This window comes from Sceloporus occidentalis, unplaced genomic scaffold, assembly GCF_023333645.1.
Source record: "Sceloporus occidentalis isolate IW3139 unplaced genomic scaffold, rSceOcc1.0.p SCAF_2, whole genome shotgun sequence".
NCBI classification, from domain to species: Eukaryota; Metazoa; Chordata; class Lepidosauria; order Squamata; family Phrynosomatidae; genus Sceloporus; species Sceloporus occidentalis.
In genome coordinates, this window is record NW_028316982.1 from 173,677,331 (window position 1) to 173,690,474 (window position 13,144).

General features: G+C 43.4%; 1 protein-coding gene across 4 annotated transcripts in view; it reads left to right on the plus strand.

Moving 5' to 3' along the window:
• Positions 1-7,182: 7,182 nt before the first annotated feature.
• LOC149319348 (protein Jade-3-like) overlaps positions 7,183-13,144 on the plus strand; it is a 48,786-nt gene continuing 42,824 nt past the window's right edge. For 2 of the 4 annotated variants that reach the window (XM_089511526.1, XM_089511533.1), the window contains exons 1-2: positions 7,183-7,280; positions 9,490-9,601. The gene's annotated coding sequence lies outside the window, so the exon portion shown is untranslated. The remainder of the gene's footprint in view (positions 7,281-9,489; positions 9,602-13,144) is intronic. The other 2 variants (XM_089511528.1, XM_089511527.1) reach the window with 1 other exon arrangement.

Consider the following 13,144-nt stretch of genomic DNA (forward strand, 5'->3'; position numbering starts at 1 on the left):
ATTCTAGCAGACAAAATACCATCTAAGAGTTGCAGTTTCATTCTAGCCATCCATCCATCCATCCATCAACCTTTATTAGGCATCTCAATAGTCAATATACAACAAACAATACAATACAAAATTAAACTAAAATAGTTTACATGAGTACTTTAAAAATTTATCATCCTTAAAATCATCTAACACTAAACTCTAACCATTATTTAATTTGTGCCAGATTTTTGTTGCCTCCATTAGAAAATTGGCCATCAATCGTGTAATCTGTACATTACAATCCTCCAATAAATGTACTAGAGTTATATCGGTTAAACAGTAGTTCATTTCCATTAGTTTCTTTAGCAATTTCTCTCTCGGTCTTTGATACAACGGGCAAAGAAATATGATATGTTGGAGAGTATCTGGAGATAGTTCACATATACATATTCGATTTGCAAAAGGAATCCTCAAATATCTACCCCTGGTGACACAGGAAGGGTGAATATTCAACCTTGCGAAGAGGAAAGCTTTCCTCGAAGCCTGAAGGGACAATGACTGAAAGTACTTTGGCATCTCACCACAATAAGGGGGAATGCCAAATACAGAAGGGGAGCACACTCTGGGAGGAGTGGAATAAGTCATCTTATAGTCCCAACTCAATAAACAATCCTTAATTGTCTTGAAGCACTCCTCCTCAGTTAGGAGGAGTAGAGAGTCCAGACTTAGGCCCTTTAATTTTAATTTATCTTCATAGATTTTTGACCAATTAGTATAATAATTATCAGATAAAAGAAACCAAATTAGACTAGATCTATTAGGTCTATAGTGGATTTTTAGCCATGATTTGTACGCCATCAACCAAGCTGTGGTCTCGAGTGTATCCAGACCAAGCTCAGCATATAATGTTAGGTGATGAACACATGGTGGGATAGATAACAATTTCCTACAGAGTTGTGTTTGTAAACTTTCGACCTCCTTGTTAAAAGCTGTTACCCAAACAGATATACTATATAGTATTTGTGGTCTTATTTTGGTTTTGTAAATTTTCATAGCTGCAAGGAAATCTTGGTTTCCCTTCTTATAATAAAAGGATTGTAGAGTCGCCAGAGATCTTTTTCCAGATTGAACAACCTTTTCTCTCTGCTTTGCCCAAAGACCATTATAATGGAAAAGAACACCCAAATATGTATACATTTTTACCTGCTCTATAATTTGATTATTCACCTTCCATTTCCTTGGATTGAAACCTTTTGAAAATACCACAACCTTTGATTTAGTAACATTTATCTGTAGATGGAACTTAACACAATACTCACTAAATCTATTCAGGGCTCTCGATAAGCCCACTTGAGTCAATGAAAGTAATACAGTGTCATCAGCATATTGCAACACAAAAAGTGGGCGATTTTATCATAGGAGGATGGGTATTAACCGTTGACATAAAAGTTGGAAGATCTGCCACAAATAAATTAAATAAATGTGGGGCTAGAACACAACCTTGTCTTACACCTATTCCTGCATAGATTGGGTCAGTTAAATGTCCACTTTCAGTAAACTTCACTCTACAGACATTGTTAGTATGAATTTGGCTCAACACCTGTAACTATTCTAGCAGACAAAATACCATCTAAGAGTTGCAGTTTCATTCTAGCCAATATGTTCTGTCTCAACAAATTTGAAAGTTTAGTGGCTCAAGCCTTGTATTCAACTCTTCTAATGAGGTGGTAGTTTATTATTCAGAGGACCTTTTGCACCACCAAAAGTGATGCCACATCACCACCATCACCTTTGAACTGTGGGTTGTTTTTTTAACAGGTTGCTGTTTCAAGGTGGACTCCATGAATCAATATATTAAAGCAATGAAGAGTTCTTTGGGTTTTCCAGCTGAAAAAAATAAAAAAAATTATAGTTTTCCAAATTGGGGTGGGTAAATACTGGCAGGGTCAGTGTGGGCTCCAAGGGCTTCATAGTTCCCACCCTGTCTCATAGAAAATCCAAGAATTATTGCATAGAACCTGAACAGTTCCATAGAATACTGTAGAATAACGCTTGCTACTTAACACTGGTCAGAGCATCTGTTGTCTGTCATTTGATCTTTCATATAATATTGTGTGAGTGTTATTGCTGAATATAGCTCTACTATTCTGAGTACCTTTGCCACAACCAGCACATATAGCATATAGAACTGTTTCATTTCTGTGCAATCGTGGAGCCTTTCCTGAGGGTTCTCCTGCACCATCACTATTTACCAGTGTTTTAAGTCTGAACAGTTTGTTATGGTGAAATTCTGAAGAACTTGATTACAATAGTAGTACTTTTATTTTCATCAGAGTATTTCGATATTTGGTTTAGAGAGGAGGTGGTACGCCATAACATTCTATTCTCTCATTTGCAATGGCAGTTAGTCCAGCAGGCCTCTTGGCCAGTTGCCAAAGCCACGTGCTGATTTTTCATTTCTAATTTTACTGGTTGTCCCAGCTTGTGATACACTAAAATGTCTAGGAATAATGCACAAACTTCATGAGTTTGTGCTTCAAATCCCTGCTCAGCTATAGAAAACCACTGGCTGATCTTGCTGCATCCAACTACAGAATTACAGGCCCTAAAAGGAAGGCAATGACAAACCACCTCCGGTTAAATCTTTGCAATAAACCACTATGATAGGATCACCATACATCAGTCAGCTGAAAGATGCATAAAAAGGTATCCACCCTGAAGTATGTTTACTTTGTGGTAAACTTTTGCTTTGAAGTAAGTACCGTTGGCCCTCAGCCATCCATGCTTCAAAATATTTTAAAAATAAATAATTTTCCAAAAGCTAACCTTGATTTTGCCATTCTATATAAGGGACACCATTTTACCATGATATTGTATTTAATGGGACATGAACATCCATGGATTTTGGTATCCACAGGGAGTCATGGAATGCAGATACCAAGGGCCCACTGTACAGACTATACCTGTCCTTGAACAGGAATTATTACAATAGATTTTTCCATAATAAAAAGGTGAGATTCTTGTTTGCAACCTATAAAATGCCTGATGAACAAAATATTGGTAATCTCTGAAACTACCAATCTGTTAAAATATTGCCAATCTCTGAAACACTGGGGCAGTACAGACCGCCCCAAAGGGGCGGCCTGCAGCTGCCCCTTTTCACACTGGATTGGGGCCAGGGCAGCCTCACCGGCAGCCCTGCGGCCCCAATCCGGCGTTTTTCTGGGCCATGGAGAAAGGCAAAATGCCGCTTCTCCATAGCCCAGAAAAGGGGTGTCCTTGGGGCTTCATGCCCCCATACACACCAGCCCTACAGAGGAAAGGGGCAACCCCTTTCTCCTCTGCATCATTGGTGCAGCCATGCAGTTGCCGTGCCAACAATGCGTGCGCCAATAAAAAGCTCTGAAACGGAGCTCCTTTCCACACCGCTGGTAAGGCGCCATAAGCTCCCTCCAGCAGCATGGTAACGTGTCATGGATACATGCCCCATGTGGGTGGGGCTGTGTAATCATGGTGGTGCCCACACATAGTAGGGTTAGGGAGCATACAGTCGCGCACTCCCTAACCCGATTATTGGCCCCATGATGGCGCTTCCTGGCCGTTTGTCTCGGGCCTGTAATTCTGTAGTTGGTTGGCCTATTATGCAGCATTGGAATGACTACGGTTCTTGTCTGTGAATTTATCCAGCTGTGTGCCAGCATAACAGTGGAAGGGTAGACTTCGTCTGGGAGACCAGGCTTCAATCCCTGCTTAGGCATAGAAACCCACTAGGGGATGAAGCAGATGTGTCTAAATCACCCTGGGATCACAGCGACCAAACACCACAGTCCTGAAGGGACTTGCTGCGAAAAGGAATGGTAAGAAACCGTCCGTTGTGTGACTTCTGACTCTGTCATAAGGTGATTGTTAATATTTTTCAGATCTTTATTATGAAAACAATTTAGACTACGAGTTCCACTTTCAAATTACTTTCATAGCCTAACAGCACTTTTATATTTGAGTTGTTCTGTATCATTTTGTTTCCAAGTCACCAGGGCCTCTATTTAAGTTTGAATTCCACCACCACTTATTCTCCTTGATGCAGGTGGAGGCCAGTTCTCTCAGCTTGAGAACGTTATCTGAAAAACTCTGTATGGTTTCTAGTTTGTCAACAGAGCATTCCGTTATGCTAAAGACTACAGTCCCCTCAGGCATTAGGGCTGCATCAGATGCCATTTGGGGTACACAAAAACGTATAGAGAGATGCATCTCAGAATATGGGAAGGTTTAAATCTCTCCTCCCTGTCCATAGACATTTAGAAATTACTCAGGGGAGAAGAATCAGAATTCTTTCTCATATCCCCATGCTATTGCCACACAGACTTTCTTACTAATAGTAGTAGCAAGAAAACAGGAAACTTGAAAGTTCTTGAAAGGCCAACTGATTTCTGGGGGAAAGTGGGTAGCTGACTAAGAGCCACAAGTTGTGTGTCAGCTTTATGTGGTGTGGGCAAGTTTATGTTACCTTGTCCTTTTCTCTCAGATGGCATGTTATGTATGCAAGTAACGGAACAGGGGTCAAGAGCTCTGTGGTGCAGTAATTTCCTTAATGTCTGCCATAGAAAGGGAGTGTGAAATTTGCTGCTGCTTTACAAGTTGATCCAGCTTATGTTGCTTCTGTAACTGGATGGCTACGAGTTGTGTATATCTGTCTGCAGTGGTTTTCATGACAGCCAGCATGGTGTATAGTAGTTTGAGCATTGAGTATGACTCTGGAGACCAGGGTTCAAACCCCTGCTAAACAATCTTGCCAAGAAAATCCCATGGATAGTCTCTCCTTACCATCACCGTGTCAGAAACCACTTGAAGGCACACAGCAAGTGGTTTTCAAGTACATTTAACTTACCTGTTTGCATGTTTCCCATGAAATTACTGAACTGCCCAAGAACCAACTGATGAGAACATATCTATATGAAGATAAAATGTGCTGGAGGACAAAAGTGTGGGTTTTCATATTGTCGTCACATGGGCCTACCTTCTAGGTGAACTGGTACACTTTAAATTGCACATTCTTTGCTCTTTGTCAAGTCAACTTCAGTTCATGGCAACACTATGAATGCAAGGCCTCCAAGACACCTGCTACTAAAATCCCAGTCAGGTCTTGCAAAGATGGTGGTTTCCTTGAACTCTTTTTCTACTTTAAGAAGCATCTCCTCCCCAAAGCCACATTCTCTCATGTGTCTGACACTCTCAATTTAGTATGTAGAGAGATTTTGTAGCACCTTTTGAGACTTAACTGAAAGAAAGAAAGCTTTTGTAGACATAAGTCTACTTCCTCAGATGTATTTGAGGAATGCATCTCAGGAAGTACAATTCAGTCTATGAAAGTGCATGCTGCCAACTTCTTTCAGCTAGTTTAAGAGGTGCTACAAGATCTCTCCACATACTGATTCTACAGACTAACAGTGCTATATCTTTCAATTCTACCCTCAGTTTAGTAACCTCTTCTAGTAAGAGTCCAGGCTCAATCTGGTGTAACTTCCATTCATTTAAGTTCACTAAAAGCCTTTGTTTGTTGAAAACCTCTACTGCTGGCAAGACTGTGGATGATGAATAATCTTTGCTGCTTAAACACCTATACCACTTTTATAGCTTAAGTTCTTAGTGCTGTACTTTCTATTTTGAGCAGGGGTGGGGGCTAAGATTTCTAAGGAACGTTTTTCCCCCTCTGCCCCATTGTCTCTTGAGCAAACTGCCTATGAACTAATCTTTCTTTCCCTGCAGGATCAGGGAATCCATTTTGGGTGTCGTTGTTAGGAGGGAACTCTTCAGATACCTTGAATTCAAAGTTTATGCACAGGCACACGCACAATAGCCCCACAGGTATTGCGCTAGATGTGCTTTAAAAGAGAGAGAAAAATATCTAAGCTCCGTTCAGCAAACAAGGGCCTGTTACAGACTGCCAAAATAAAGCTGCTTCAGGTCTCTTTGGAGGTATGCTATTTAAATGATGCATGGGTCCTAAGAGTCCGGAGGTTGCGCCAAAGCCACACTCCATTCCTAAGGACTGGAGTGCAGCTTTGGTGCAGCTTCCGGATTCTTAGGATGCATGCATCATTTAAACAGCATATCTCCAAAGAGACCCAAAGCAGCTTTATTTTGGCAGTCTGTAACAGGCCAAGAAGTTAATCTTTGGTTTAGCCAATGAAGGGTGGAGGAATATTGTTTGTTTTTTTAAGGAATAGCATGCTAAACTAACAGCATGGTTCTCTATTGTTTTTCATGGGATGGATGTCAGGACACATGAGATTTCTGAACAGGTGGGCTTGCCACCCAATGTGAGTGCAGCCTGGTGGTTGTTGTTGTTGGGTGCCTTCAAGCCTTATGACCTATTGCCACTCTACGATGGGGTTTCTTCAGAGGGGGTTTTGCCATTGCCATCCTCTGCAAAAGAAAGGCTATCCAGAGGGAGCCTAATAACATCCTTTGCAAAAGAAAGACTATCCAGGAGCAGCCTAATGCCATCTTTTGCAAAAGAAGACTAGTCAGGAGGAGCCTAATGTCATCCTTTGCAAAAGGAAGACTATTCAAAGGGAGCCTAATGATGCCATCTTTTGTAAAAGAAAGAGTCTCCAGAGGGAGCCTACTGCCCTCCTTTGGAAAAGGAAAGCTAGTCAGGAGTGTCATGGCCTTCTTTGTAGAAGAGGCTACTTAGAGGGAGCCTAATGCCATGCTTTGCAAGGGGAGGGCTATCCAGGGAGAGAGACAGAGAGAGCTAAGTCCAAAAAAATCCCAGCCAGGCTGAGTTTTGCCTCAGTAACCCTGATGCAGAGGGGTCCTCTTTGAGGGAAGAAGGGGCTGCTGGTGTGGGCTGAAGCAGCTGAAACCTCTTGCCATGGGCTCCATCCTCAAAGGTGGCATCTTTCTTTCTTTCCAGACTGAACCCGGGGCCTTGCCTCTGAATGGGGAGAGCAGACTCTCGGGCCTCGGGAGAGGAAAGGCGGAGGGGGGAGGAAGAGGAGGGTCTCCTGTGTCTGTCTGTGGGTGCAGGTGCCAGGCAGCCCCCTCCGATCTGGGAAGGCGAGAGAGGACAGAGGAGAAGGGAAGGGGAAGAGGAGGAGCCTGGCAGGCGGCAGCAAGAGCACTAGCACCGCCACCGCCACCGCCGCCAGCAGCAGCAGCAGCAGCAGCAGCAGCAGCAGGAGAAGCCTCGGCGGTGTCAATCATACCAAAGGGCCCTTGTGCCTGGCTGGAGGGCTGGGAGCACGGGGAGCCCAGGCCCGGAGAGGAGATGGAGGCCGTGGAGTAGCCGCCTTCCCCGGACCCAGAAGGTGAGCGGGCCTGCCTCGCTCTCTATGGCCGCCTTGTTGGCCGGGAAGGGCAGCGGGGGCAGCTGGCTCCTTGGCCCTTTCTTTCCTCCTGGGAATGGCGGAGGGAGGGAGGGAGGGAAGGGCTCCCTCTGTGTTGCTCTGGGGCTGGAGGAGAGGCCCCCCTTTGGCCGCCTCTCTCTCTCTCTCTCTCTCTCTCTCTGTCTGTGCGCAGGCGGCGTTTGGCGCCAAGGTCGGGGGCAGGAAGGGCGGAGGGAGGAGCCAGGGCGGCTGGTGCTTCTGCTGCTGCTGCTCCGGAGGCACGTGGGGCTCCCTCCCTGCGGCCATGTGGCTCCTCCTGGGCGGGGATCCCTCTCTCTCACTGCTCTTTCTTCCCTAAGGCTGCCTCCACACTGGCACCGCTTTAACTCTTTGTCTGCCTCAAGGCGAGGGCATTCTGGGAGTTGGAGTTTGTACAAACAGCTCCCAGAATGCCCTCGCCTTCAGCCAGACAAAGAGTTAAAGCGTTCTTCTCCTGGGCCCATTCTAGAAGCAGGGAGTTAGAAGAGACCAGGACCCCCAGCCCAGCCCCATTCTGCCATGCAGGAACTCTCAGTGTCAGGGAGTTCCTCCTAATGTTGAGCTGGAATCTCTTCTCCTGGAGCTTGCATCCATTGCTCTGGGTCCTAGTCTCTGGAGCAGCAGAAAACAAGCTTGCTCCCTCCTCAACATGACATCCCTTCAAGTATTTAAACAGGGCTATCATTTAAAAGTAGGTGGCATCAGCTTCTGTTTTTAAAAAATCTGTATGACTATCCCAATAATACTTCAAAACAGGTTGGAGTCGCAGTCATAGATTGAGGAAATATATCCAGGTTGGCCATAGAAGGCACAATAACAACCCAGATCTGCAAAACAGTGATATCCTCGTCATTGGTGGCCCTAATGAGGTTTTCTTGGCAAGTTTGTTCAGAAGTAATTTTCCTTTCCCATCCTCTGAAGCTGAGAGAGTGTGCCTTGCTCAAGGTCACCCAGTGGATTACCATGGCTGAGCCCAGATTCAAACCCAGGTCTCCAGAGTCTCAATACTTTCATTGGAACAACCAAAATGCATAAAACACATCTTGCAAGCATTCGAATCCTCACTGGCTTCTTCATCAGGCAAAGGTGTTGAAAAATACAGCAGAAAAATTGAGGTGCCAAGTACATGTAGAGTGTGTACTGTGTGTGTGTGTGTTGTGTACGTTCAAGTTATTTCCAACTTACAGTGAACCAAAGGCAAACCCATCATGGGGATTTCTTGGCAGGATTTGTTCAGAGGAGGTTTGCCATTGCCTTCCCCTGAGGCTGAGAGAATGTGGCTTGGCCAAGGTCACCCAGTGGGTTTCGTGTCTGACTGGGAATTGACCGCTGGCCTCCAGAGTTGTGGTCCCAATGCTCAAACTACTATGTCACACTTGCTCACATACTGAGTATACCTAGATGTTTTGGAAAGAGAAACATGTTTCACAAGCTTAAGCTTAGGGGTCTCTGAAATGTGGCCTTCCAGGTGTTGTCGGAGTGTGGCTTTCCAAGGCTACTCAGCACAGAGAGTAGTGAGTTGTAGTCCAACATCTGGAGAGCCATACTTTCTCACCTGTGCTCTGTGTGTAGAGTTTTACCAGTTAGATTTAGTACCCCAAAGTGGCCTGCATTAAGACTACAATTCTGTTGGGGATTAACATAACAGAGGTGCTTTCCAGACCGCCCAAAAGGGTGGTCTCTAAAGCGCCCTCATTTGCTGCGCGGAGGAGCCTCAGCGACCAAACCGCGCAACTCCTCCATGCCACAAAAAGAAGCCGCAAGAAGCGGCTTCTTTTTGCGGTGCGGTAATGACGCCGCAAGGCGCCAAGGGTGCACTTGCGGTGTCATTACCGCGCTGCAACGTGCGGACGCTAAGCATCTGCTACGTCAGGATGGCGGCACCCATGTAGAATGGGCGCCACCATTTTGTACGTGCTCAGTGCGTACTAGGATTGGGGGCGTCCGGAAAGGACGCCCTTTCTAACCCTAGTACATGCCGCACACGTACTTTTGGCCTGTGTGGAATGGGCCAGAGTCCATATATGGATGGATCAAATTGTACCGTATGATATATTTTTTGTAGAGTTAAATCTTTATTTAAGCAGTTAAATCTTTATTTAAACTTTTCTTGTCTGTCCAGGCTCTCATTTCCATTTTATTTTTCCATTAGCTCTCAAGCTGATGCAAGTGACTGGCCAAAGATTTATGGCTCGTTGGGGACTTCAGTTTGAATCTTCCAAGTCCCTCTTCCCATTAAGCCAAGAGCATGTTGCTTACTTAAGGTATAGATTCTTCTTCCCTTGAACTCACAACATCACTATGAAGGAAGTTTTACACTTTGTGTGCAGCAGGCAGGTGGGGCTGGTAGAGATGAACAGGCACCTTTGCATACCTTTAGGTATCTTACCCTGTTGTGTTCCCTTAATGTTGTTGGAACAGAACAAAAAAAACCTGGAAAGCATGTATTCACTGCAAAAATGAAAAAAGACAGTCCTATGTGCATACAATGGTTGAAAACTTTTATTTCTTAAAAAGCCCAACAACACATTTCAGCCTTCTCACCAATTGGCTTTCTTCTAATAATCAGAGATCCACTTGTATAGAGAGCGCAGACTGAAACGCCAGAAATATCTGAGAACTGAATAGCCCCAGAAGAAGGCCAGTTGGCCTAAGGCCAAAATGCATTGGGCTTTTTAAGAAATAAAACGTTCAGACCATCGTATAGCATGTCTCCTTTCATTTTCCACCCTTAATGTTTTCAGATGGTCAGAGAAGACCTTTTATTGATTTACATATTGTAACAGCTTGCAGTGACAAACAGCAGTAGAGCAGAATAGAAGCCTGATCAGTCTGGGTGGCATTTCTTGGCTTGTGACCAAGTAGCTTCTAATTGCTATGCACTCTTTGTACAAGCAAAAGAAAACACTATTGGAGATACGGATAATTTAGGTTCTGTATCTGCTCTCTCATCTTTTCTGTGCCTCTTCTAATGGTGCAAATAACCTGAAAATGCAGAAGCACTGATATCTAGAAGCCAGTTCATAAAATGCTTTGGGAAATGGGGCAGATGAATTGTACAAAAATTGTGTTTTGGAGTCAGTGGGGTGGTTTCCCTGTATTCAGGCACCCACAGTCCCTTTCTGGCAGTGTATGTGGTGGTCACCTAAAAAAAAATTAAATTTGATAGGCTCTATCTATAGTTTCTTGTCAATAATCTGATATTGGGTTTTACTTGACTTTCCTGCTGCTTCTTAGTGCAATTATCAAATTGTACATGACCATGCAAATGGCTAATGAAGAAGCATAGTCTGGGCTGACAGATAAAGCAGTCCTAATCCCCAGATCTGCAGGCTAGCAGGTGGTTAGGATAGTCTTCCACCCTTGAAGACATTTTGTCTGCTCTGGCAGCACATTTCTATCCATTGGTGGAAAGCCCTGCCTGTGGAAAGCTGCTAGTAATGGTGTTCTTACTGGCAGTAGCAGCCAGTGTCACTCTGTCATTCCTAGACTGGGCCCCTCAGCTGTGCAAGTTTGGAGCTGGTTTGATTGTTAGTGTGAAAATAAAACCATTGGAGTGTGACTCTGGAAACCAGGGTTCAGTTCTCTGCTTGGCCACGAAACCCACTGGGTGACCTTGGGCAAGTCCTCAGGCTCTCATCCTCAGGGGAAGGCAATGGCAAACCTCCTTTGAACAAATCTTTCCAAGAAAATCCCATGATAGATTTCCCTTGGAGTCACCATAATTCAGAAACGATGTAAAGGCACACCATAACAAAAACACATACCTGCAGCAAAGTATGAATGTGTAATACAAAATAAATACATTACAACATGATCACTCCATGCACTCACTTGTTTGTTTTGGCTGTATGATATTGACAGTTTTATTTTGATCCCTATTCTAATTAGGCCCATCATAGACCTTGTTCTTGGTGTCTGATTGTTGATCTAGCTGTCTGCACCAGGATGGGCAATTGCAAATGGGCAAGGGGGCATTGTTCTTGTGCCCTCCTGGCTGGACACAGCTGCACGTTCAAACTGACATGACTTCTGATCTCCATTTTAGCCGATTTCCTCCCTTTTTGTCTGTTTTAGGAGGTTGGGGAGGGCTCAGGTGTTTAAGGGAATAAACTGTTTTTAAGGTGGTTTTAGGGCTAAAACATGTCACAAAATCACCCCCAAAAGTTTTACATTGGGGGTGGGTGGGTTCTGGGGCATCCCACAGACCAAACCTAGAGATTTTAAGGGCCACATGTGGCCCACAGCCCATAGTTTGCCCATCCCAGCTCTATCCTATAGTGGTTAGACCTGCTAAACAATATATCTTCATATATTAATTACATACATAGCTAGATTTAATTAACTCTAAAACTGTCCTGCCTCTTGTAGGTTTTTTTTCATACATCTGTGATAGCCATAAATGAAAAGATTGCAGGAGATATATTGCACTGTACTCTTAAAACATTGCTGTTCCACTTTTACTGCTCTGGCTGGCTTCTGTTGCATTCTGGAGTTTGTAGTTAAGTGAGGCCTAAAACCTCTCTGGCTGAATATTCTAAGTGCCCCTTCCTGCAAATCCCAGAATGCAACAGGAGACAGACAGAGCAGTTAAAGTGGAATTGCAACGCTTTAAGAGTGTAGTGTTGTAATTGCACATTTGTTATTTTCCTTTTGGTTAGCCCATAGTATCTGCCTACCAACAGATGATCTCATTCAAATTGGCCTTTTCACATGCATTAAAATTGTTTTCAACTGTTTTAACTAGTTTAAACTGTCTTGTTTTAAATTGTTAAATTATTTATGTTTTGCACTTTTAAATTGATTAAATGATGTTATTGTACACCATCCTGAGGTCCCATGATATAGGGAGGATTATATATATATTAATAACATGAAACAATGAAATAACTATTCACTTTGCTGTTTATTGATTGATTCTTGGAATTTATACCAGATGTAGATGAGCCTCTATATTTTCATTCAAACCACATGGGTCAGTAGCATGAATATGGAGCTCTTTCCAAATTCTGGCATATATATTGTTTTAGGTTTGAGTCTATTGTATGTTGATTTTGTTTTTGACAGTCTTCAAAACTATTACACATAGGCATATCTCTACTACAGTGCTAGTAATGTTGGCTAGTGCTAGTAATCATCCAAGCCATTTTATTCTCTATGTATGGATGTGAGAGCTGGACAGTAAAGAAAGTGGAGAGAAAGAAAATCAACTCATTTGAGATGTCATGCTGCAGAAGCGTGCTGAGGATACAGTGGATGGCCAAAAAGACAAACAAATGGGCCCTAGAACAAATCCAGCCCAAACTCTCCCTGGAAGCCAGGATGACTAAGGTCCAAAACATACTGCAGAAATAATACAGTTTGAGATGGCTTTAACTGTCCAGCTGTAATGCTAATGAATCCTGGGATTTGTAATTTTTATTTTATTTTATTGAAGATATAAAAACACACACACACATATATATTTACATTCTCACATTACAATATAACACATTCCTTCTCTTCCACCACCCCCCTTTTCCCTCGCATATCATTCTTTACCATCCTAGATGTCTCTTACACACATCTTCTCATATCACGTATTCAGCTCTCTTCTTTGTTCCTCCTTCGTTATCTATTCCTTAGAACCATCTCAGTCTTTTTTTTATCTTATATACTCAAAACATATCATCTTTGGGAGTGTACGTCTGAATTTTTTGTAGTTTGTTGTGGCACCAGAGCTTTTTGAAAGAGAAGGCTAAATGTCTCACAGAACTACAGTTCCTAAAATTCCCTAGCATTGAGCCAGGGCAGTTAATGTGGTCTCA